This window comes from Ursus arctos, unplaced genomic scaffold (assembly GCF_023065955.2).
Source record: "Ursus arctos isolate Adak ecotype North America unplaced genomic scaffold, UrsArc2.0 scaffold_29, whole genome shotgun sequence".
NCBI classification, from domain to species: domain Eukaryota; kingdom Metazoa; phylum Chordata; class Mammalia; order Carnivora; family Ursidae; genus Ursus; species Ursus arctos.
Genome location: NW_026622974.1, coordinates 15,950,523 through 15,977,171, shown reverse-complemented (window position 1 = coordinate 15,977,171; position 26,649 = coordinate 15,950,523). Strand labels below are relative to the sequence as shown.

General features: G+C 38.3%; 1 protein-coding gene across 1 annotated transcript in view; it reads left to right on the top strand.

The window, feature by feature from the left end:
* Positions 1-232: 232 nt before the first annotated feature.
* COL21A1 (collagen type XXI alpha 1 chain) overlaps positions 233-26,649 on the top strand; it is a 171,339-nt gene continuing 144,922 nt past the window's right edge. The window contains exon 1 of the mRNA XM_057303976.1: positions 233-709. The gene's annotated coding sequence lies outside the window, so the exon portion shown is untranslated. The remainder of the gene's footprint in view (positions 710-26,649) is intronic.

The following is a 26,649-nucleotide window of genomic DNA, read 5'->3' as shown; positions in this document are numbered from 1 at the left end:
ACAGAGTATTTCTTTATTTCATAAAGGCAGTCGCCTTATTGCAGAACTTCCTGTAACTTCTAGGTCCTCAAAGGTAACTGCCTACCTGTTTGAAAGTGAACTCCCCTCAGGTTTTCTGGCAGCTATTACCTCAGGTCAAAGGCAGGTGCAACAGTCAGCTGCCCGGCGGACCAGGGCGCCCCCTGGGGGCCGTTCTCTCGGGCCAAGGGAGGCAGGCACCTCTGATCAGTGCATGGACGTTCCCCAGGACCTCGCCTCCGTTTGGTGCTCGCCCTTTCACCCTCGGCGTCCCTTTATCTTTCCCGCTTCCCGGGTAGTTCCTCAGTATGCCTCTCCAGTCGCGCACTGTCTGGTCCTGGCAGGATTTGAACTGAGCGTGTTTCCATCAGGGTTAATTAGCAGTCCGCACTTGGAGATCGCGATCCAAAACCCACCCTCTGGCCGTGCCCACCGGAAAGGGGGCGGAGGGGGAGTGCTAACCTTATCTCCCGGGCTCCGCCTCCAGGGGGCTGAGAGCGAGCTTCAGAGCCGCGGCGCTCGGCACTGGCTGCTGCGGGCAGACGGGTCTCGGGGCGGACGGGTAGCAAACCCCACTTTAGCCCAGATTCTGCCCGGGTTGGGGCTGGTCGCTGCCTGGGACGCCCCTCGAAGCCCTCGTGCAACACGCTGCCGGCTGCGACCGCCACGCTGACCCTGGACGCCGAGCCAGGTAAGGTGACAGCGCCTTCTTTCCTCTCCCTGCCAGAATGACTAATGGGGGCTTAGGGCTGGCAGTCCGGGGCTGCAGTTTGACATTTTGGTTGTCCTGAGGGTAGAGTTTCTCCCCGCGCTCAACCGCTTGGTGAACCGAGAGACAGCCCCGCACGCAGGCGGGAGGCTGGGATGTCAGGGTTTGTCTTGAAAAGTTACTGTGTGTTACTGAATCACGGGAGGTTCGCTGGATGCTGATTCCTGCCTCGGGGTCTTTGGCCCCGAGAACGCATATTGTGCGGTGATGTACGCCCCTGAGCCTATCGTCCCCCTTGGAAGGGGTGGTGGAGTCCACACGTGGCGCGCCGGGAGCGTGGGCGAGCGCACAGGGCGGTGGGCGGTGTGTGCGGTCCAGAAGGTTCTTTAAGGGTGCTGCGCAGTACCGGAGCTTGGGGGAACTTTTAAAAACTTGGTGCTTGAGCAGCACCCCAGGCCAACTAAATCAGAGTCTGTAGGAGTGGGACTTAAGGGCATCCACATTTAAAAACAGCTCTCTCAGGGGATTTCCATGCGGAATAGTTGGGGAACCAGTGAGTGAGACCAGTGGTTCTCAGAGTGTCATCTCTGGCCAGCAGCATGAACATCACCTGGGAACTTTTAGGGACAATCTAGGGCCCAGGCTGAAACTCTGGGAGTAAGGCATAGCTCTCTGTGTTTTCATGAGTCTTCCAGGTGATGCTAGTGTTCACTCACTTTTGAGAACTATTGGGTTGGATCTCCGTTAAGGTAAGGGCAAGCACCTGCAAATTCCCCTCCACAGGGGAAGGAGGAAAAGGAACACTTTTCAGAAGATCTTAGGTATGCATCAGTAGGGTTTTACCCATTTCAAAAAACTACACACTGGGAACTTTGGAGGATCCTTTAAAGGGTAGAGACTTAGCTATCATCTTGAGCAATTTTCACATAGTAGAATCTGCATACTTTAGGAGGGAATAGGAATTCTATTTTTTTTAGAGTTGAAATGAAGCCAAAGAAGAAATGTACATGGGAGTCTTCTAGCTGTAATAACATGAATCTTTGGCTCCCAATGAGATGATTCCAGATCATCCCTATCATCAGTGTACATTACAGGACTTTTTTTTTTTTTTTTTTTTTTTTTTTTTAAAGCAGTTGGAGGTTTAAGGGATTCACGCCAATTCTCCAGAGTGAAAGGAAATTCAGCATTGCAGGTCTCTGGATTATCTGAAGTGGCTATCCCCCCCCTTTTTCTTTTAATAGGGCTCTGAGATTTCAAAATTTTGGCTAAAAAAAATTTCCAGCTGTTTCTAAGTCATTAGTACAGAAATAGAATGACTTAGAAAATAGGCTTAAATGGATTAGAAAATCTGATGTTGGGTAAAAAGCTAGAATAGGCATGACTCCAGTCCCAGCACATGTGTGCGTGGTGAACACAGTGCTAACCATAGCAAGACTTTCTGTACAGAGAACATTTATTTTCCAAACTGGTATTTTCTGTGTCAATTTGTGATTGCGGTACATTGAGTTGTTAAGGGGCAGGGACTAAGCTTGTGTTTAGAGAACTGGGGAAAATACAGGTAGTGGTAAGGAACAGGAGCCTTTGTCTGAGGGTCAAGACTCAGGTTCAAAACATGCTCTTCTGCTTTCCTGTGCTCTAAGAAGATTGCATAACTTCTCTGGGCCTCACTTTCTGCATCTGTAAAATGGAGACTGTAGTAGTATAATGTCCTTCATAATTCTCACACTTTTGTCTATTAAGTGGAAATAATGCTTCTAAAGTGTTTAAAATAGTAAATTAAATAATTGTTAGCTTCAGATATACGTACACCACACTCACACTAAGAACAAAAAACCCTAATCCCCAAAAACCTTGAAAAAGATGTTGATAACATGGTCAGATTTTGTATTTACATGCTAACCTAATCCTTAGAATTTACAATTTTTGCTTTTTACCAGAATGTGAACATATGAATATTTTCAAGTTCTCTTCATAATTTTATTGCATGTTTTATATGGAACTTTCTAGAATTTTTTTTTCTTTTTACTTGATTAACTTCACATCATCTAGTCTTTATTCACTGTTTGTGGTGAAGGATTTCATTCACTATCTGGTAGATTTTATAATCCATTAACATTCACATTTAAATAGTCTTAAAATCTGGCTCTCCATAATATCAGTCCTTAGAAAATTCAGATGGTAAGCAAGCATCTAAATGTGACATTCTGTGGCATCCAGGAGAGCCACTTGAGAAGTACCACCTGGTGTTTCTTAGGTTCTTGAGAGTGAGCATAGAATGAAACCTTATCCAGCTACATGAAGGTTTGTTCAAGAGAATATAAGAGAAAGCAAAATGAGGACACAGAGCAAGGACAGGCCTAAACTGGCAGAAAAAGTAGGTGAGGTAATTTAAGAATCCTTTCTCCTTAACTGCAATAATTTCAAAATGCTTCAAACCGCATACACAAAAAGCAATTTTTTGCACATTGTTTGATTGGAACTGATCTGGATGATCCTCTTAGGACCAAATAGTTCTGGTGAAAAAATATGGTATCAATTTCAAAAAGGATGCCAAATTATTCTGTACTTTGAAATTAGTCTTGATTATCCTTTGATTTCAGTGATAAGTTGAATATTAGATTTCTAACTTAAAGCACCTTTTTATAACTCATTGTGCATCTTTGAATTCAGGAGGTTATACCTGCCTATTACTAATCTTCTGTTACTTCCTGGAGACTAAACGTAATACAGGTTCCAGCATATGAGCATCTTAGTTACTCCTTCATGCAAGCAATCAGTCTTTATTAGGATACTTCTGACATTTCAAGTGCATGTTATTAAATTGAATATGGTTAGAATTTAATGTTACTGAATGTCATTACAATTTAATATGAGTAGGCTTTTCTGTTTAACTATGTATGAAATGAGGAGTAGCTGTGGGGATGAAAAGGAAAGATCAGAGGTACATCTCTTGATGGGAAAAATTAAGGCACGTGGAAGCAAATTCAGACTCTCAGTAATCAAATCATGTGTTCTGGATAATTTATCTGAAGAGCTAAGAGAGTCCTCGATGTCACAATTCGCAGTGACAGGATGTGGCAGCACTGTTGCAATGAGTGGCCAATTAGGAATGATCAATACTTGCAAAGCCCCACAGTGATTTTATGGTTCTCCACTTACACGCGTAAGGATACGCGTAAGACTGGAGCAGAGATAGTCTTAGCGAAGCTAGCTTAATTGCACTTGATTTACATAAACTGGCTCACTTAGAAAGGTTTTGATGAGCATTACCTGGCATTCATTTAGTTCGTTTTGAGGGCCCTATTTTGTTCCAAAGTGGATGGTTTTACTATTAAGGCCAATCTTGGAAGTCGTGTGAGTAAAACACATCAGTGGAAATGGATACATGTTTTTATTTTGTATTTATTGTCTTTGGATTATATTTCTTAGCATGCAATAGTAATTCTTCAGCTAGATTCATTATCATTCTTGAGAGACACAAAATAGAAATGTTTATTTTTGGCATGTGGTCCAGTCTCACGCAAAGAGAATATGCCATGGAGGCCAATTTTCCCAACTTTCTTCATCTTATAGTTGAGGACACTCTTCAGCCAGACTGCCTAGCCTTATATCTGACTCAGCCACTTAGTAGTTGTTTAAACTTGGACAAGTTGCATACTTTTTTGCTTCTGTTTCCTCAGTAGTACAATTGGGGTAACAGTATCTACCTCAGAAGGGTTGTTATATGGAGTAAATGCATTAACATATAAGGTTCTTTTAACAGTGCCTGACTCATAGTAAATGCTTAATAAGAATTTGCTGTTATTTTACTTTGGACTTAAGGAATGGTTTAAGCTGAAGCTCTCTTTTCTGTTTTCACCTCTAAAAATTGAATCCTAAAAAAAAAAGGTTATGTTCATTTGATGGTTTTTGTGTTTTAGATAGTGGGAGATTTTGTTCTAGAATAAGTGAAGCACTTCAGGTTTCTCAGAAAATAACAACATTTTGAATAACATTTCTAAAAGTTCCCAGATGCTGCGACTGCTGGCCAGAGCCCACACTTTGAGAATCACTGCTTTAACCCACTGGTTCTCAAACTTGACTGAAAATGGGTATCACCTGAGCACAGTACTTTAGACTGTTGATACCCAAGCTGATTCAAAAAATAATCAGTTTGGTTAGTTTATTGTGAAAAGGAGTAAAGTAATCATGCCTTTTATAAAGAGAAGCCCTGTAACATGGCACATTAGTATCTGTGGGATTTCCATGTACTCATAGAATTTTTAGAGTGCTAAGGGATAGTATAATTGATCTAATATAAATGAGGAGACAGAGGCTCAGAGGCATCATTCTTGGCCAAAGGCTTATGCAGAGTTAGTTGTAGCACTGGACAACAAATCAGGGTTCCTGTGTTCTACTCACTACGTTTTTCATTCAACCACCTTGCCTTCTGGAAAATCAGATAATGTGACAGACGCACATAATCAAAATAGAGTGCTATTGGAATGCTACAGGTCTACCTGTCCTGCTTAACCCGGTTTGCTTTCAGAGTTATCTATTCAAAGATTTCCTTAATGAAGAAGCACTGAAAACAGTATGTCCACCATGCCAAGAAAATAAATGTATAGCTGTCAGTTGTGAAAGGGATATTTTTCCTACTACGTTTGTCTTTTCTAAGGATTCAGTTTAGTTTTTTCTCTTTGTTGTTTCTTTGGCATTTTGGTGTTTACTATAATGAAAAAACTTAAAGATATCTTTGAAAATCTCAGGAAACGTTGACAGTTTCTCCAAGTCCAAGTTTAGTGACCTTCTGGGAATCCTGCCAGTTGCTTGTGTTTGATTCAGTGTTTGGTTTTGGTTTTGACTTGTGTTGTTTTGATCTAGGTCAATTTAGCCATGATTGCAATGTTGTGCTATTTCTTAACTATTTGTTTTTTACGGTTATTGGTGTGAAGAAGAAAAGATAAAAGGACCAATAAAATTTTCTTTTAAAATTCAAAGGAAAAAGAAGCTTTGTTCTTCTAAAAACATTCTTTGGAAATTTAAAGTGTTACAGGGACAAATACAAACACTCAGAACATAGGTATTATATTTTTATGATAACTTTCAAATCCAAAGGTCATTCAGTGATTTAAACAACTTCTTGAAATACATATTTTCAAAAATTCTAAACCTTGTTATATATGTATTTTGCTGCTTTATTAGGGAGAGAGAGTTTGATTCTACCTCATGGGGTATGTCTAGGCCTGAGTTTTCCAGTAGTACCCAGAATTAGGTAGAAAATTAGAGATAAGACCAGAACATTCTTTGTAAGTGTTCAGCCATTCACCAAATAGTGATTAAGTGCCTACCATGTGCTTGGCTACCCTAGGGCATTCAGAGAAGTTGCTGAGTTCAGTTTAGTAAGTCTATTAATAGCTAATTGGCAGTTTTCTTTCCTTTTTTTTTTTTTAAAGATTTTATTTATTTATTTATTTATTTGACAGAGAGACAGCTAACGAGAGAGGGAACACAAGCAGGGCGAGTGGGAGAGGGATAAGCAGGCTCCAAGCAGAGCAGGGAGCCCCATGTGGGGCTCCATCCCAGGACCCTGGGATCATGCCCTGAGCCGAAGGCAGACGCTTAACGACTGAGCCATCCAGGCGCCCCTCTTTCCTTTTCTTTTTAAATGGAAAACTCCCTTCAATTTATTATGTGAAAATAACGTTCCATAAATACCTTTAAGTGAAAAAAATGTATAAGGCAAAAACAATTCTGATTTAAATTTAGAAAACTCAGGCAAAGCCTGATGTGTCACTTAGTTTCTTCTCCAACCATTTTTGATTCTCATTTGACATACAACCATGGATCAGTCTTTAGAAAGGGTTGAGTATGATTTGAAGACAGATCTTGGCAAGAAGTGGAGAGTTTATCCCAGAGAGAGGCACTGTGGAGAAGGTAAAGAAACACCCAAGATCCTGAGAATGTGGGCAACTCCACCACTTCCCTGGAGAAACTTTCTTTGGTTTGGGCCGTCTCCTTTTCATCATTTTACAGCTCTTTTTATAGTTCTCTTCCTGTTCAAATCACCTGAGCTAACATCTCTGGACTAAGGTTTGAAATGAGAGAGAGCGAAATAAAACACTGTGGGGAACAGGGATGACATGCTGTCTTCACTAGAATGCTACAAGCAGAGTTCCTACTTGGGTTCCTTTGGAATGAGGAGGGGGCTGGGAATGAAAAGAGAAGGTGGGGTTCATACTCTTGCCAGGAAGCGGAAGTACATGGAACCGAATTCAAACTCTGTGTATATTTAGTGGTAGCAAGCCACTAAAGTGGGTAGTGTGACCAAGTAGGTACCTACTGTCTATGTGTCATTTCTGAACTACCATTTAGATAGTAACAATAATATTTATGTGTCAAATACTAAATAAATAGATAATCTCTTTGTTTCCAAGAAGGCTGGATTCTCACCCCAGCCTGCCACCAGCTGAATGAAAACTAGTAGCTTAGAAAAGCCTCTGCGGTAAGGGACAGCCGGGCAGGTGTGATTGTGAAGTTCTCTTTCATTTTGTTACTTGTATGTTTTTCTTTTCCTTGGTTGCAAGCACTGTTTGAGGCCATCATGGGCCATGAAAAGAATTGCAGCTTAGAACATTTATATATACAGTTTAGGCCAATGTGCAGTAGAATCCTTTAGGAAATTAGTGGACACATTTCTCAAATTCCTATTAACATCCTTTTTGAATGTTCACTGAAGATGGACAGTAGTGAATGAGGAATAATGAAATAACAGATCTTTTTATTTCAAGAAAATTGTGAATATCTTTTCATGATGGCTAAACAAAATTTTCTTTGGCCTCCATGTGGAATTACATAAAAAATGTTCATTGGTCTTTTCAACACTTGAAAAAAATTTTTTCTGATTCTGAATTATGGGCTTTGTGGGGGAAATCAGGTTTATATGAGTAATCAAATTATATTTTTGAGCTCTGAATTGCATGTTTCTCAAAATGTTAACAGTTTTCTTTGGTTTGTAGAATGATAGATATTTTCTTTCTGCTTTTCTTTGTTTTGTCTGTTTTTTAATATACATGTTTTACTTTCATAATGCAAAAATGAATGCCTAACTGCATGCTATGTAGATGGAAACATTTGGAATTATAATTTTGAATTCCCATACAAATGAGAGATAATGATGTTACAGTGTGATTAATTTATGTTCTTGAAATTTCATTAAGTACATATTGTGCCAGATGTGCTTTTAAATACCAGGCACTAATTACAGATAGTAAAATATGGCTAAAATGACACAAAATATTTTTGTAAAAGAGGAAAATCAGTTTATTACTCCTTGTGAATGCCAAAAGAATATTCTGTACTCTAAGACCTTGAGGCCATGTATGATGATAGCTAACATCATGGGTGTTGCATAGTCATGGCCCTGGCACTTAGCATCTCTGTGATTTTTGTGCCCAGTATTTAACTTTTTAAAGCTTAATCTGTCCATCTGTCAAGTGAGGATCATAGGACCTACTTCCTCGTGTGGTCAGGAAGGTTGAATGGAATAACTCAAACCCCTCAGCATAGTGCCCTGGCAGATAAAAAGTACTCCAATTAGCTCAAATTTGTTATTATCGTAAGTATAATAGTCTCCCTACTTCTAAGCTTTTTCACACTTGAGACTTGGATATCTATCTTTTGGAAAACACATTACTACTTTATTTTTTGGATTTATTTTATTTAGAGGGGGAGAGAGCACGTGCATGCAGGCTGGGGCAGGGGCAGAGGGAGAAGGGGAGACAGAGTCTTAAGCAGATTCTATGCTGAGTGTGGAGCTACACATGGGGCTTGATGCCACAACCCTGAGATCATGAACTGAGCTGAAATGAAGAGTCAGACGTTTACCTGACTGAACCACCCAGGCTCCCCATGTACAGCCTGGGTCATGAAGAGGCGCATTCAGATTTTCACCATTGTCCACATTGGGCTGAGGGAGAGGAAAGTATGGATGCAGGGGATGGTCTCTCCTGAAGCTGGAAGTAACATTGGCCTTTGCAAAAAAATCCCTTGTGAGTGTAAGTGTTGATCTGGAGTCTGTAAGATGGTCCTCCTTTGCCATATGGCACAGTTCCAGAAGGTCACTGGGTGGCTTGGTGGGATTGAGGGTATCTTCAGGTCTTGTTTGCAGCTATAGGTGGTTTGTCACGAGCTCCTGTATTTAGCAATTGCAAGGATCTCTTTGGTCAGGGCCATACATAGCCCGTTAGCACAGCTTTGTGAAAATTAGAACAGAGCCACGACAATGGGCAGATGTAGCCCTGGCTTTCAGTATTGATTTGCTTTGTCAGCTCGATTTCCCTGTGCTGTTGCAGCCCGCACTTTGGTGCACTTATATAGGACATGCATTAATCCATCCATTCAGCAAATTTATTTTTAGTTCTTATTATAGTTTAAAGTAGATCATGGTGATACAGTGATAAATAAGATATGATCCATGTCATCAAGGACTCATAATCTCTTAGCACATTTCTCCGTGGACGCTCGGGATGTCAGGGTTAATTGTCATACCATGAAGCTCCTAAATCTATTTTACTTCTGCTTATAGCAGGTGCTTTAAGGATATTGTTGTGTTTGTAATCATGTTAATTGCCCCCACATCCAGTAGTCTGAAGGTTTATTATTATGAGCGTCTGTGGTTGGATCTGTGTTCTCAGAACTTTGGTGAGTTCCACAACCATAATGTACATAAGTTTCTACAGAGTATTCGGACTTAGTACGTAGTCTATTAAATAAAATACCAAACCAAACAAAAAACCATGGTGAATTCAATTGACTGAAGTTTGACAGAGGGAAGTTACGGAGGCAGTGGGAAATCAGAATCAATTATTTTTAGACTACACATGTCAGAACCCTGGGGAAAAATGTGAATATTTTTGATCTCTGATTCATTCTACATTAATTAAATGAATGTCTGGCCAGTTACCGATATAGGATAGTTAGAGCCATTTGTGCATCTGTGTTTCCTTAACTATGCCTCTAAATATTTTTAATTTTTAGCTGGGTAGTGTAATTTCACATTGGACAATTTTTGGTCAGACTTATTACATTATTAAATGCTAAGCTTGAGTAATGCAATGAGTTTGTGCATTTTAAATGTTTCTGTATCATCTTGGATATGGCTGCCAAGTTGAATTTGAAATTTCCCTTCTAGTAACCTGCCATCTTTTTGAACTTTGAGCCTAAAGCAGCATATGGAAGACTAGAGAAGCAATAATAATTTCACATTTTCGAACTTAATTTAAATACTAATGACTTAAACTTAAAAATAAATGTGCGTATGCTTTCTACTTTATCTCCTCTTCCAGTTTATCCTCAAAGATGAACATTTATCATAAAGTGAATGCAGAAGAAATTTTTTTTTACTATTCCTTTCTTTCATTGTCTTAGTATTGCCAGTCCTTAGACAAGTCTGGTCTGTTCCACCCAAGCCAGTATCCTCAAGGAATCCACTTATACAGAGCTATAGTATTTCTAAGCTGCAGGGAAGAGGGCATGTAGCCTTGCTTCTCTAGAGTGTAAGACTTTGCTAATCTTCATTACTCCGGACTCTAGGGAATTTCATATTTTGACTTTTTCCCTTCAAAATCTCCTGGGATTCCTGTTTTATCAGAGGCATCTATTTGATACGTCCTAAGGTAACAGGGGAAAGGAAGAAGGCATGTTTTATTATCTTCAAAATTTGCAAGAATGGGTTTCAATCAATTTTTTTTTAAGATTTTTATTTATTTATTTGACAGAGAGAACCATCACAAGCAGGCAGAGTGGCAGGCAGAGGGACAGGGAGAAGCAGACACCCTGCTGAGAAGAGAACCTGATGTGGGGCTCGATTCCAGGACCCTGGGATTAAAACCTGAGCTGAAGGCAGATGCTCCACTGGCTGAGCCACCCAGGCGCCCCGGTTTCAGTTAGTTTCTAACATTATTCTCATTAGGGAGTTGGGAAGTTTTAAATGGAAAAATGCAGGAATTTTGGTATATCAAGTGGGAAGGGATATATAGAAACTCCCAAGGAAGCCATTACTGTGTATTTCATTATTTTCACAACAAGCGGATGTTGGTGATTATAAAAACATTGACTATGTGCTATATGAAGAAAAAAACAAGAACAAAAGAAATGATGAGTCAGCAAGTTTAATTTCAGTGGCTACCAGGGTGCCTGATAGATTGAGGTTGGTCATGACCCCAGGTTGCTTATGATACCGTTGGGAGATGGACTATTTCAAATATAATTTTTAGGAGGCAAAATAAGAATGCAATGGAGCTCTGAATGGTATAATACTGGAGATAGGTGCTGTGGAAGGTGTGGTCTTTTTTTTTTGTCATGATGTGCTTCATAGAGCAGGTGGGGCTTAAACCTGCTTCTTGAAGCATGGTTCAATTTGGACAAATGATTGGTTTAGACACTCTAGTTAACATAAACCTTAGGGCTGGAAATTATCTTACAAATAATTGCTGTTAAAGTATAAATATTGTTGGGGCGCCTGGGTGGCTCAGTTGTTAAGCACCTGCCTTCGGCTCAGGGCATGATCCCGGAGTTCTGGGATCAAGCCCCACATTGGGCAATTCTGCTGGGAGTCTGCTTCTTCCTCCCCCACTCCCCCTGGCTGTGTTCCCTCTCTCACTGGCTGTCTCTCTGTCTGTCAAATAAATAAATAAAATCTTTTAAAAAAAAGTATAAATATTGTTGATACCAGTAGTGCTTATTCCGATAGCATACCTAATGAGCATACTGTCCTATTCCAGATGCCTCCAATGATGGGAAACTTTCAGTTTGAGGGACATCCCCATTTATTAAAACCTTTTCAAAATTAAACTGAAAACTTCCTTCCTGGAGTTTCCAGGCATTGGTCCTAACTCCGCACTCTGGGAGTGATGGAGAGAAGCTTAATTTCTTTTCCACGTGGCAGTCTTGCCAATATTTGAAGACAAGTGGAACATCATATTCTAAAGCTGCTGCTTTTTTTGCAATGGTTTGCAGTTACGTCTCCAGTCTGGTCAGCCTTGTCTAGATCCACTGAGGTTTGATTATTTCTGACCATTGGTTGCGGAATAGAGAGGGTGCAGCCCAAGAGCAAGCTAACTGTTGGCATCTAGTTTACGGTAATGACTTCAGTTTACCATTTGCCTAAGACCTTTTAGTCTCCTTAGAGCTCCTGCTATGAAGCCAATGGATTGATATTGAGCATTCTACAATCCAGATTTTGGATCCCAGGACTTTTGTGTGTTTCTGTTGACTCGTCTTGTGGCAGTTGGCCCATTATTTATCCAGGTGAGATCTTGTAATAAAGTCTTTCATTCAGTCAGAGATCATTCTCAGCTTTGCTTTGTGTGGAATTAAAATTTGCAAGTCATCGTTGCCCTCACCCAAATTACGAGTAACCAATGAACTGGACTGGGCAAGCATCAGTAGTCTGAAAACATTACTAGGAACCTCCTACAGTGTTGGCATCAGGTGTTACTCTCCATTGGGAGCCATTTAGTTTTATATTAAGCTTACATTTCATCTGTTCCTGTTTTGAAATCTCTTAAGCAGAGTATTCATCTGATGTCACCTTAGTACTCCCATCAAAGAAGTCCAGGTCAGTTCGGTATGATTTATTCTTGGCACTTTACAAGTGTGGTAGGTGGGTTTCTTGTAAGCTGCAGGTGGGTGAACTTAAAAATAAAAATAAAAAAACCCCACACTGGGGCACCTGAGTAGCTCAGGCAGTTGAGCATCAGACTCTTGGTTTCTTTTCAGGTCACGGTCTTGGGGTTCTGGGATCAAGCCCCACCTCAGGCTCTGCACTCAGCTCTCAGCATGGAGTCTGCTTGAGATTCTCTCTCCCTCTGCACCTCCACCTGCTTGCACTCTAAAATCTTAAAAAAAAAAAAAAAAACCGTACAATTTGAAATTTCTAAATTCTAAATACCATAATACTTTATTATGATTGGTAATATGTTTGGACGCTTTCTTTGCATTTTACTTTGTTTTCTGTTTTTATCATGCTTTCTTGTTCTTCATTATAATTATTACTATTAGTTTTTCTATCTTTGTTTGGATTTTTTTCCTTTTCTTCCCCTACCAGTTATCCCTGGAAATTACATTCCTGTTTACATAATAATAGTCATCATCTTATTTCTATATATAAATTTAAAACCCAGTTTCCTACTGATAGCTAGTTGGTTTCTATTCCCCTGCCCCAGATAATTTGTCCTATTTACATGATTTTTATCACCCTTACCACCCTCCATCTCTCACTTCCCATCAGCTACCAGTTTGAGAACTTGTATTTTATTGCTAGAATGTTATTAACTTTTTTCCAGTACACTTTTAGACAGAAGTTTATTTTGGAGGGATGTTAGGGGTAGGTGGAAAATTTTGTCAATTAAAAAAAAATTCTATCCCACAACTAGCTCTTAGTTTTGTTTATCTTACAGTAATTTTTTTGGAGAGACTAGTGGATGTCCTTTCTATTTGCGCTCTCCCCCACCCTATGGAAACACTTAGGATTTTTTTCTTTATTCTTTGAATTATGATTTTTCACCAATATGTGTCTAAAAGAGGTCTTTTCCCCCCCACATTCAAACAGTTTGTAACTTGTGAGACACTTTCAGTCTGGAGATTCAGATCTTTATTTAGCTCTGACTGCTTTTCTTTCATTATTTCTTCATATGTCTTAATTATTTTCCTTCTGAAAGCTTCTTTAATATTTTGTAAAATCTGTATCCTTTTTTGCATTGTAATCTGGGTAGAATTCTTCAGCTTCATTTTCCATTTCACTACTTCCCTCTTCAATTCTCACGTCTCTTAGTATGTTAATATACATATTCAAATATTCTTACATGTATCTCTGAATATACTAAGTACATTTAAGCCAGTTATCTTTTTATTGTATTAACTCTGTTTCCATGGATGTTAATTACCGTATTTGCTATTTTTGTGTCTTCCTCCATGATGGTAGTTTTCATTGAGTATTTGTTCACATCTTTGTGTTTGCAGTTTCATGTTTATTGCTGAATGGATTTTTTTTCCTGTTTCCCTTAGCTTGCCCCTAATGATTGTGGAGTTGGGCAGTGTACTGATGTCTTCTGGACATCGCTGTTTCCTGTTTCTCTTGTGTTTTGCTAGTGCAAATAACTGAAACCTGCTTTGCTAAACCAGTCTAAGAGCCTATATACTCATGGCTTCCTGCAGATACAAATGGAAAAGAGTTGCATAATGTCCAAGAGGCCGTTGGTTCTTCCTTATTTGTGCAAACCACTTCCTACTTTACCTCTGTCTGGGAACTTTTCCTACTCCTGCTCTGAGAATACTTTTTCTTCTAGCTCTGAGTAATATGGTTCCTCTGACCTTCCCAGAAATAGAGGGCATGAAGTTGTGAAGGCATCATGTTCAGTGTTAATCTGACAATATTCTAAAACACCTATAATTGTCAAAAGGAGCAGAAGTCGTTTCAAGTGCCTGCTTTACTACTTCTGTTAAATGAACATTTTGGACCAAGCAATATGTGGACAGCCATAATTGTTCCTTTGGGCCACTGGGTAATACGGTTTTGGGGATCTTGTTTGCAATTTCTTCTGAGCAACATTTGGATGATGTAGGAAAATAAGAGCATCTCCTTTTGGATACAGTCTGACATCCTTTTGGATACAGTCTGACATATTGTAGTTCTGAGACTACACTTGGCACTTGCTACAGAAATGTCAGTTTTCCAGCATGAACCAAGTCCAGTGCAGCTGTTTCTGCTTTAGATCATTGAATTTGAAAATCTCTATAAGAGAATGTAACCAACCAACTTTGGAGTGAACAGAGTTATGAGAGTTTCCCCACCTCATGAATTTCTTGAATTGTAGATGGCAAATTTGGTAATAATAATATAATCTTGAATTTATGTATTGTGACGCCTTTTAGGGCTCCTTTCTGCAAGAATTTTTATAAATATTTAATGACATTGTCACCTCCTATAATTCATTCTCTTTTTCACACTAGTCTTATATAGCAGGAGTTTAAAAATACTGTTTTAAACAAAGCATACTGTTCTCATTTGCCAAGGTATGAACCAAAGTATTTACAAACTAAAATGTTTTCTAGTTCTCTTGAGTTGTTTTTTTTCCCTGAGGAAAGTTTCATTATTTACTTAGTTTGAAGTACATTATTGCCAATTTCCAGAATGCCAGGCATTGTTTTATTCAAGTAGAAGAATAAAACACATTCCAATGCCCAACTGTATATTTCCCCCAACTCTCCACCACTTAAGAATATCTGTACTAGTTGTTTCTTGCCATCCAGTTGGCAGATAATCCAAATTTGACTGGTATTTATTTGCTGACATTGTGTGTGTGTGTGTGTGTGTATATGTTGGGGAGAACAATGTTAAATAGTTTAAGAAATTCCACATTTTAGGATTCAAACCATACTATCAGCATTTAGTTGGATTTATATAGTGGTTTTCATTTGTTTAAAAGGAGAAGGATTTTCAAGGAATTGTTTTCATCTGATAGCAATAAAAAGAGAAACTCCTGTGAAAAGAGAATGATCAGAATGATACTGTGCATATCTTTGGAGCTCTTTGGATGTAATAGAAATGTTATAGGTATAATAATTTTGTTTATAAGAAGTTAATTTATAGGAAATTCATAATAGTAGATCCAGTTTGGAATAATGAAAAGAAATGATCTTTTTTTGGTTTGTTTAAAGAAGCTAATTATAAACATTGTATTTAATGGAATAAATTATTTATAATTAGGTAAATTATTTAAGAGAATGGAACTGCAGCCAATTTGAAATGGAAGAGATCCTCTAACTCACTCATCTCCTTACCCCTTGGTTTTTTTTAGAGGAGATACTGAAATCCTGCCAGACTTGTTTTCTTGCTCGGATTCCTGCGGTGTCTTAGAGGCCTTGTTGGGATACAGGTGGTCCAGCTGCCAGGACAATCCTCTTGTCCCCACTCCTAGCTGAATAAGGCCAGGAAGGAACAGAATATTGTGACTCATCACTTTTAAACTAGTTACTGTTACTGCACTGAACATAACGCTTCCTTAATTAACAAATGCAGGATGTTCATCATTTTTCCATACCAGAGCTTCCTTTTCTATGCTAAGAAATTGCACACTAGTGTATTTTTGAGGATGGTCTTTTCATTTTCCATTCTTTTAAATGCGCTTCGTCATGTGTTATTTGGTGCTTTTGAATGTCAGGATGGTAGATCGTATTAGTTCACACTGACTCCTTTTTTCCTCAGGAAACCTCTCTGGTACCTAGTAAGTGGCAGTGGAGCCATGTGGGAGGTGAGAGAAGATTGAACCACAGGAGGCATTGTGTTATTCTTGGCGGTTTAACCAGTATTTTCCCTGTAGAAACAAAGGCTGGCTTTTGAACTGGCAGTGCTATAGAGGGTAGGTAGGAACAAATATGGGAGGGTATTGGGGGAAGGGTTGAAAATACGGAAATTGGTTGAAACTCTTGCATTTAAGTAAGCACTTAAAAACAAAAACATGGATGACAAAGTAGGAGTAAGAAGAATTCATTTTGGAAATGAGAAATTTGAAGTTACATTGGTAGACATTGTACTTTCCCATAAACAAACATACAAAAGAGTGTGCATATTTCGAATTTGTATTTTCTTAGTTGAAGATAAAAAGTGGGATATTGAAAATTGGGAATATTAAGTCTGTGACGAGTTAGACACAATAGGTATTTTGCAGTTTTGAAATGTGCATTTTTAAACATCAAAACATAAGTAAACCTGATAAAGTCATTATGACAGTGTTTTATAAGTTAATAGCAATACAAAGTAAAAAAATTTTTATTACCAGTCATCTTGGTCAAGGATGCCATTTAAGTTAATATAAGAATTGTGTGTATTCCTTTTTTTTTTTTTAAGATTTTATTTATTTATTTGACAGAGAGACAGCCAGCGAGAGAGGGAACACAAGCAGGGGGAGTGGGAGAGGAAGAAACAGGCTCCTAGTGGAGTAGCCTGATGTGGGGCTTGATCCCAGAGCACCGGGATCACGCCCTGAGCCAAAGGCAGACGTTTAATGACTGCGCCACCCAGGCGCCCCTGGAACTGTGTGTATTCCTAAACAGTAAAGTGAGGATCTGTATAGTTAAGGGAAATGTTTTGAAGTGTGAAATTTGTTACTTTAGGAGAAACAAAAAATAATGAAACCAGTACTCGGAAGGTGCTAAAAATATGTTACTTCATGATATTTCTTAACTGATTTATTACTGAGAGAGCATTATACTAAAGAAAGAGTAAAAATTGGATGTAGTTCTTTGAGACCTATACCATGGAGGAAGAACAGGTTTTCCCAATCCTGCAGTCGTCTGAAAACATAGGATTTGAAGAGCCCAGTATGGAAATTGTTATGTTTCTATCTATCTGGCTGAGTTGGGGGCACCCATAGAATGATGGTTTTCAAAATTTTTTCACAGGACCCACAGGGAGATATTTCACATTGTGACACCTCTGTATTTATTTGATAGATGTGTACCAAATATTGTTTCATGATAAATATCTACCCTTTCTACATGTGTGATGTTCTGACATTTCCCCCTTGAATTCCATTACCTTAAAAAACACTGCTCATGACCACTAAATTGATTTCACAGTCTACTCATGGGGGTCATGGTCTGCAGTTTTGAACAACACTATTCTAAAAATCACTCCATAATTTTTTTGGGTTTGAGGGCTGCTGAATTTGTAGTTATATGTGATCATGATTAGCTCTGTTGGCCAAATACATTTCAGGTACATGGTAGGTTTACGTTTCCTGGCCCCACGTTCATTCTAGCCAATGAGTTCAGTGGAAATTGACTTGTGTTTCTGAACTGGAGCATGTAATTGCCAGTTTGAGATGTTCTAGGGCTCCTTACCTCTTCCATGGCAAGTGACCATGCTCCTCAGAATGGATCCTAAAATGAGGAATGTGGAGGAGAGCTCCTAGCCAGCCCATAGTGAACATATAGTATGAGCAAAAAACAAACCTTTGTTGCTACAAGGCATTACAATTTTTGGAAATATTTGCTATTTGGCATAGCCTAACCTCTGCTGTTTGGTAGAGGATAATTATGTGTCTGCTGGTATGGGAGAGAGCCTCTTTTTTAAAATATTAGCTTTGCCTAAAAGCATATACAAGATTAAAAACTAGTTTATTATTTCTGATTTTAAAACATATGTTCTTTATAGAAAAATTGGGAAAACATGGGAAAACAATGAAAAAATTACATATTTGTAATACTACTATCTGGAGGGATCAATTTTTGACATCTCTATGTAAAAAATAGTTTTACACAATTAGCTTACTATATATAGTTTTATATTTTGCTTTTTTTCTTACTCTTTTTTTAATGTCATTAAATATTCTGGGAACAAATGAATGTCATTCCTGTATAATGCTCCATCATATAGATGAACCAGTATTTTAAAAATTACTCCTGTACTGTTACATGTTTAAGTTTTGTTCAATACAAAGATTTTTTTTAAAAAAGATTTTATTTGAGAGAGATTGAGTGCATGCCCATGCGAGAGAAAGCATGCACGCGTGAGAGAGCAGGAACACGAGGGGGTGAGGGGCAGAGGGAGAAGCAGGCTCTCAGCAGGACAGGGAGCCCAATGTGGGGCTCAGTCCCGGCACCCTGGGATCATGACCTGAGCCAAAGGTAGACGCTTAACCGACTGAGTCACCCAGGTGTCCTACAAAGAATTTTAATGGACAAAAATCTCAGCCCTTTGCACTCATAAGCAAATAGTAAGCCAGAGTGGGTCCATATCCATTCACTCTGCTTAGCATCAGTTATAGCTCCCATTACTACACTCCTGGGACATGGTGAGTTAATGTACTCAGCTGCCAAGTAAACAATTCCATATGTACATACTGTGTATGAAGCTTATACTTAATTTGTTAAAAACCTAATCAGCTTTTAATTTTCTCTCCTATATCTCCCAGGAAACAAATTTGGTTTTCCTTTTGAGTTCTTTCTTTCAGGAAGGAACATTGCAGTCTACTAGATGCATCAGCCAGAGGCTGGTGTCATTCTCATTTCTCCTCTGCACACTGATGTAATCAATCAAACTTGGCCTGTGTTTACTCCTGAATATCTCTCACCTCCGTTATCACTCCCTCTGCCATGCATCAGGCCCTCACTGCCTCTCTCTGGCCCTTCTGATTTCCCACGCATTATTCTCCTTTTTGCTGCCATAGTGAGCTTTCTAAAATGTGAACCAGAATATGTCACTTCCTGCTTGAAATCACTTTGGAATCCTAGAATGAGCTTGACGGACAAAATTGATTTTTCTGTACTTGACTTAAAAGGCCCTTCATGATTTGTTTCCTGAGTACCCTCCCCATCACTGTCAGTCATTTCCCTCACCTCCTGCTACGGACTGAATTGTGTAAAGAAGAGGCCTAGTGTGGACATAGCCAGCAAGATGGCACCCACCTATAGCAAGGTCTCACCAGAGTCCAACCATGCTGGCATCCTGATCTCAGACTTCCAGTCTCCAGAACTGTGAGAAAATAAATGGCTTTTGGTTAAGCCACCTAGGCTGTGGTATTTCGTTATGGTGGCCTGAGCTGACTAAGACACTGCCTCCCAGCCCCCACAGGTACTTCACTCCAAACACCTTTATTTCAGGAATGCTGTTTTCACTGAGCACATCTTCCTCCTTAATGTTTCCAGGCATAATCAGGTACTATCCCTGGTTCTCCTTCGGGTCACAGGGCAGACACTACCTCTTCTTGGAAAACTTTCCCATCTCCTCTCTGCCAGGCAGATTTAGGTATTTATTTCTCTGAGCTCCCCTTGCATCTTGACCACACCCTCATTAACCTCTTTGCTCTTCTATGGTAACTGCATATTTGATGTCTTTCTACCAAACCGTCCATTTTTTGAGGCCCTTAACTATGCTTTTTCATCTTTGTATCCCCAATGCTTAGCACGTTGCCTGAAAAGTGGTAGGTGCTCATAAATATTGCTGAATGAATAGACAAATAATAGTGGTACTCATTTATTAACTTTTATCTCTTGAAGATTTTTTCCTCTCTCTTACAATCTAAACAACCAAGCTTCATGTATTCTTTTTATCAAAACCAGCTGTCAAGACAGAATTTGAAATTCATTTACACTGAAGTATAAATAACTGATAACAGTTTATGTCTCCCAAGGGAATCTCCATTTTAACAGGGATGGAATTCTTGATCTAAAGAAATAAATCTTAATGGGATTTCAGGTTTAACAAGCTTATAGGATTGGTTTTAATTGGGGGTGCGGTGGGCGTGGGGCTCAAGAAGTTATCTCTGCTCAGATTCAAACTGCATAGGCTCTGCTTAAACATGAGACCAAGCCTATTACCTGCTGGTTCACAGAATGAATTGGCATGTCAGATTACACAGCAAATTCATTTTTGTTTCTGTTGCACATATGAACTTCACATCTGGTAAGCTTTTGCACATAAAATGTGCATCTGCCAAGAGTTGTGGTTTCCTAGTTCATCCCAGTGACTCTGAGTCAAGGTCACAAACCAGCATTGCAGAGTTTTGGTGGTCTGGAACTGCATTCTGCTTTTAGTTATTGAGAAAGAGTTACTGTCTTAGTTTCTTTGAAGACCCTCCATGTCACTGTTATAAGCTTGGAAAAGCACTTGCGTGATTCCAAGTCCATTCAACTGTTGGTGGGCTCCCCCTACAGAAGCCATCCCACAGGGATGAGAAGCTTGTATACTTAAAAAAAAAAACAAAAAAACTCCACAGAAAGTATTCCCCAGTGTTTCTCAGTGACCCATTTTCATATCTGATAAGTTTCATCAGAAGTTTCATTCCCAAACTAAAATCTTGCCTAATTTAGTTGTGGCACCTTGTTCTGTTCTTTGTGGAAGTGAAGAGCATCTGATTTTCATATAAACTGCGATACTGGAGTTACTAAGCAGTACGTTGTCCCATAAAAGCAAAGCAAGCCAAAGAACACCATCACAAAAACAATTCAAGTTAAATTAAGTTAGGAAAATGGGGTTTCCTGAATACAATGTGACTCAAAGCAGACCAGCTAGTTTGTAAGTTTGCTAGTTAGACTGGAAGTCTGACATTTCTGTGTGTTTGTATGGTCAACATCCCCAATGAATTCTGTCCTGAAAAGCCAGGTAACCTTAATATAATTGGAGAACTATATAATGAGGCATTTGGTAAAAAGTTACTTTTCTGTAGTTCCTAGAAAGAAATAATATTAAATTCCTGTTATTCTAGGTAAGGAAATCAAAGTGAGTTATCTTGGTACATTCTTGACTGTAAAAGATACCAGGTTAGGGTATCCTCTGTGCCTGATAGTTTCGTGAATGAATTAACCACTGGTAACATTTCTGATGTAGGGTTTACAAAGTAAAATTCAAGACCTATGGGTTCTTTAAACAATTCCATTTAGTATTTGTATTCTGTAAACAGTTCCTTTTAGTATTTGTACTCTGTTGATTCTTGGGAAGACTGTTTGAAATAAGCTGAAAAAAGATCACAAAATCACAGGCATAATACTTATCATAACTTCTAGAAATATGCTTTAGAGATTTAAAATTAAAGTTGCTCTACTAGTGATTAATGTGTTGAAAAAGTGAAGGCCATAATATATTAGAAATTTCAAAATTTTGCCTGTGATTTGTATCAGTGACACATCCTTGCCATTTGAAGTCCCTTTCTTTAAAATGATCTTTTTATGTCAAGATCCTGACCAGATTCTTTTACGATGTAGGTTCTTTTCATTGAGTCCCTAAAAACACCACCTCCTTTAGCCAGGAACAAGCTGAAATTTCACTCAAGTGGCAACCTTTGGGCAGCCAAATGCCAGGTCCCCTGTCAGAGTAGGTTTTGGTTACTGTCTTTCCCCCAAATATTGTAGGTGCCCTTTGTACTTGAGCAGAGAGCCTAGCTACTTAACATTTTCAAGTTTCTTTACTATGAATCAGTGGCAGCCACGACAAGTGAAGCTCTGTGAAGTGTTTTTTTTTAGACATGTTGAATCATTGCCTCACTCAACAACAGGTGTTCTGAACCAATGCGAATTGGTTGGTCTAGTGCTTAGTTTCTTGGGAGCTCAGGGTCTCAAAATGATTTAAAGAAATGGCCATTTCATACAGGGAAGTTGTTTGCTTTAATAGAAGCCTCATTGTAACTTGCATAATGTTAAAGGAAAACGGAATATTTTAAGGGTTTTGTGGGGGGAAAATTTAAATTGTGGCTTTGAAGGAGTCAGTGGTGTTTAGACTTATTTAGTGGTTAGAGTGATTTTATTTTTAGAATTTGACAAAAGGGAAATCTCTTCCTGATTTTTTTTTTTTTCCTGAAGGGTTGGGATTTTGTCTTTCTCTGTTTATTGTCTTAAGTGTTTTTTTTTTTCTATGTTGAAATTTCCTTTGCATGGTATCTTACTCAAGGGCCTTGCTGTTCATCATCATCAGTTTTGAGAAATTTAGGAAAAGTGGTTGGTATGATTTGGTTCACTGGTTGTGATAGTTAAAGCAGTACTTTTTGTTAAATACATTTATATAATAGAATAACATAAACAGGGATACTGTCCAACCATAATATTTCAGCCTGGCTGTCCAAATGAAATCTGTCTTTATTTTCATCAAATGGTTCATATTGATGTGTTTTTCCAGTAAGGGTAAAATAGAGCAATGTCAGGAAAACAGCACCCCATAGTGTCACTGTTTTTATGTTTTGATTTGGTTAAATCTGTTGATTCTTGGAAACAATCCCAATTTTTGGATATATAAATACTTTTTTTTTTGTTTATGTCCACCATGTTTCAAAGGGATTGGGAGTTGTTAAGCAGTAGTCATCTGTTGAAATGAGGTATAGGTATCAGAATGGAAAATATAAAAGTAATCAGTATTTTTTCTTTTTAATTGTCTAACAAAGTATAGACTGTAATATACACTTTTGCTAAAGAAAACTATAAATCTGCATAATCATGGAGTTCGGTTCTACATAGAGATTTGTGGTCTTCATTTAACATTTATAATTACTGTGCATCTCCTATGTTTATGTCAAGAACTGGGAAGGGTCTGAGATTTTACCCTAATTGCAATCTTAACAAGTTAGTCTGCTACAGTTTTAGGTTGGCAGAGAGGAGACTGTTGGGTCAGAGATAAAGCACTTTATTACTCACAACACAGCAGACAGCATGAGCTTCATATCTGTGTTGGTGGTTCTTGCCCCTCAAGTCCCAGGGGAGCAGTGTGGAGGGACCCAGGTGGCTACTAGCATACCCGGAGGTTAATGTCACAGCTGAGGAATTCTGAGCTTAAGAAACCCCTGTTATAAAAAGGGTGCTAGCAGACCTGTCCAACATTTGTACTTGAGGGGAAATCATCCTTATTACACTAGTCAGGACACAAATTCTGGCCTCATCCCAGGCGGGAGGCACTATCTATCTCCCAGGGCTATTTGGGATCTCTCCCGCCATCCTTGGAATTAGTTCAGAACAAAAGATGGTTCAAGAGGTGCAGAAATACCATGCAGAATTGTCTTCCAACACTTTACGATGGAAGAAATCCTTTAAAATGCAAGATTTTAATATTTTTTCACATATCAGTTAATTTAGTTCTTATTGGGTGTTTGGACATGTTTTTGGTGATTGTCAAGAGGAGCTATGATGCATTTTGTTACTCTGGCGATAGTTAAGGATATCGCATTCCTGAACATCTTTGATTTAAGGGTAGTTTACCATGAATGCATTGTGAAAATATAGTTTTATACTGATTAAAATTTTTACATAGGTTTTGAACTTAGAATTATTAATTCACTGGTGAAAGACCAGTGTAATTAATAACTTTACTTATCAGAAACCATTTACTGATGACCTCCAGGAAATTTTAATGTACTTTGTTTGCCACCATATATGGAAAATGACACAAGCCTAGTACCTAAATTTCTAGAAGAATTTCATATATTTTTTATTTTTAAAATTTAATGACTTAGTTATCTGGAAAAGCAAAAAAAAATTGGTGTTTCTGCAAGGCATGTTATAGAATGAAGAATATTTCTTAGGCATCCAAGTAAAGCGTGAATAGAAATGTGAGATGAGGGAGTACAGACCTTTTCCTTCACATTGCCTTCATGGAGGACACTTTTACTCTTCAGTGGAAAGGAAAAGATAAAATCCAGACAATAATTAAAGAAGCAAAGAATATATGAAAAAACATGCTCCTGTCCTCCATTCTACTGATATTATTGTTAGTCACTGTCAGCCTTTTTTTCAAATGAACACAGCTAATACACGGACTAATAATCACGGAAAGCAATATTGGTAGGACTGCCGTTTATCTCAGAAGTGAGTGGCCCAGCTGTAGTTTAGCCAGAGATTGCAAAAATTTTTTATTTTGAATAGACCAAGGATATCTCTTCCATCTTCCCAAAATGTACCTTCTCAGCATTTAATAAAAAATAAATATTTGAGCCACTCACGTGAAGATCTCTTTGGTGTGAGCAAGAATGTAAAGGATGGGAGAAAAATAAAGGACGTAGAGTTAGGCCATTTGCCTACCTTTGCCGAAGTCATCAAGAAGGTTTAGTTTTTTGGAATCTGGGAGTTCTGATCTGTGTGATCCACTTTGAAATTCTCTTAACACCTCCTGGGGAGTCCCTGTTTTTGAAGAATATATGCTTAAACTGAATGAAAATATATCCAGTTGACAATCACACAAAAATCCTCTAGGCTAAAAGCCAAAGAATCTTTTTTGTACATAATTTTTTTCTGAGCCTTAAATATAACCAGATGAGTTTTCTTTTTATACTATCCTACTCAACTGATTTAAATGAGTGATTCGTCTTCTAGTAGGAAATCTGCATTTCATCATAGAGATGGATTACATGCCTTAAACTTTACCCCCTAGAGAAACGGTATTTCTTTTATATTATATTTTTTGAATGCACGAAAGACTCAGATTGTAGAACAGTTTCATAGGTATGAGATTTTAGAGCTTTGTAGTTGTATGGATTGAAAAACATGAAAAATATAACCACCGTTATCATGTGGGTGATTGGAGTTTAGTAAAAATCCTCATGGGCAACATTATTATAGTGTTTTACAATTAGTTGTCTTTGAGCCCAGAATAAAATAGAAGAAGAACACTTGCAATTTTAGAAGGAGTCTATTCATGGCCAAAGTAAAAAGCAGGGGCAACTGGCTGGCTCAGTTGGTAGAGCATGCGACTATCTTGGGGTTGTGCGTTTGTTCCCCAAGTTGGGGGTAGAGGTTACTTCAAAAGAGTAAAAAAAGCAAATACAAGCCATGAATTGTGTGTGGTGAGTTTCTTTATTTGCCTGATTTTTTTTTTTTGAGGAAATATCTGATCTTCTATTATAAGAACATTTGATTCTGAAATGGAAAATCCCAAAAACACTAATAGTAAGAGAGTAGAGCTTATGTCTAGTCCAAAACCGAAAGGCTAACCAACAAATTCAAGTCTTTTTAATATTTTAAACAAACTGATGCTTTTTTTTTTTTTTTTTTTTTTTTTTTTTTTACCATATTGCCTTATTCTTTGGGTGAAGGACTGTAAACATGGTGGTTGATTTCTACTATGAAATCTAAGACCTAACAAAGTTCAAATACAGTTTTGTTAAGTCTTCTAATTGCTAATCCTTGAGGCAAGCCTCTGTTGACTAAACTGGTGATTTTCAGTGGTCTTGACTTTGTTCCCCAGTCATATCTGGGAACATCTTTGATTGTCACAACTGGAAGGGGGAACTAATGACATCTAGTCGGGCAGAGGTCAGGGATGCTGCAAACATCCTAAAATGCACAGGATAGACCCCAAGATAAAGATTTATCTGGCTCCAAATGTCAACCTAAGTTGAGAAACTCTGGACCAAATACACAGTAGTGCATTTAGTGCAAAAAACTAGAACTACAGAATGTCAGTTAATAAGAGACAGATTTTTGCCTCAAGACTAGCATTGAACTGTAGTAGAAAGCAGAGGTCATATCGCCTCAGAGGGACTTTGTGAAAACTTCTGGCTCTGCCTTTGTGTGACTACCTTCCTTTAAATCTCTCTGAACCTCACCGTGCTATTATAAAGTAGAATTAATAGTAGAGTTGCTACTTTAAGGGCTCATAGGATTGAATGAAATAATGTGTGTAATTGTTTAATCCATTGCCTGGTTCATATAGGATCTCAATAAAAATTAGCTGTTATTCAGAGTACTATCAGGAAGAACCTTGTTGCATTTAGGAGGTAGCAAATTTCCTTTTCTTTGCTGAGTTCAAGCAGAGTGTGGATAACATCTTGGTTTTCTTCTGACCCGTAAAGTGTTTAAATGGCATTCTATCTTCCTTAGTTATATAAAAAAGCCATTCCTAAATAAAACATAAAATGACTGATGGTTTTCCTTGAGTCTTTAGTAAGTAAGAAATTTTGGTAAGGTTGACATCAGGTAAACATAGGTAGTGCTAATTATCATTCAGTGATGTTAAACTTGCTTTGTATTTTGATACTGAGATTATTGATTCTACTTTTTTTTTTTCTTTTTCATAATGTTCCCTTAGTTCTCTCTGCTAATCAGTATTAGCTAATTGCTTGGATTTCCCCTAGGCTATTTTCTGTGTTTTTGTAGCATCAAAAATTCCTTGTACGTCTTTTTTGTGCCCATTACCTGATACAAGTCATGACTGGCTAGCTATTTCTCTCTCCATCTAACATGACACTTATTAAGCACCTGCTATATGCCAGGTGCCATGCAGTATGCTGTGCATGTATTATGTCATTTGACAGGTAGGTAATGAATGTTCATTGAATGGAGAAATGAACAAATACATTAATCATAAAAGCAATATTAATTGAGCTTCTCTGTATTATGTAGTAATACAGTTATTAATAAAAATAAAAAATTACCTACCTTGTAAAAGCTCTTAGTTTTGTTGA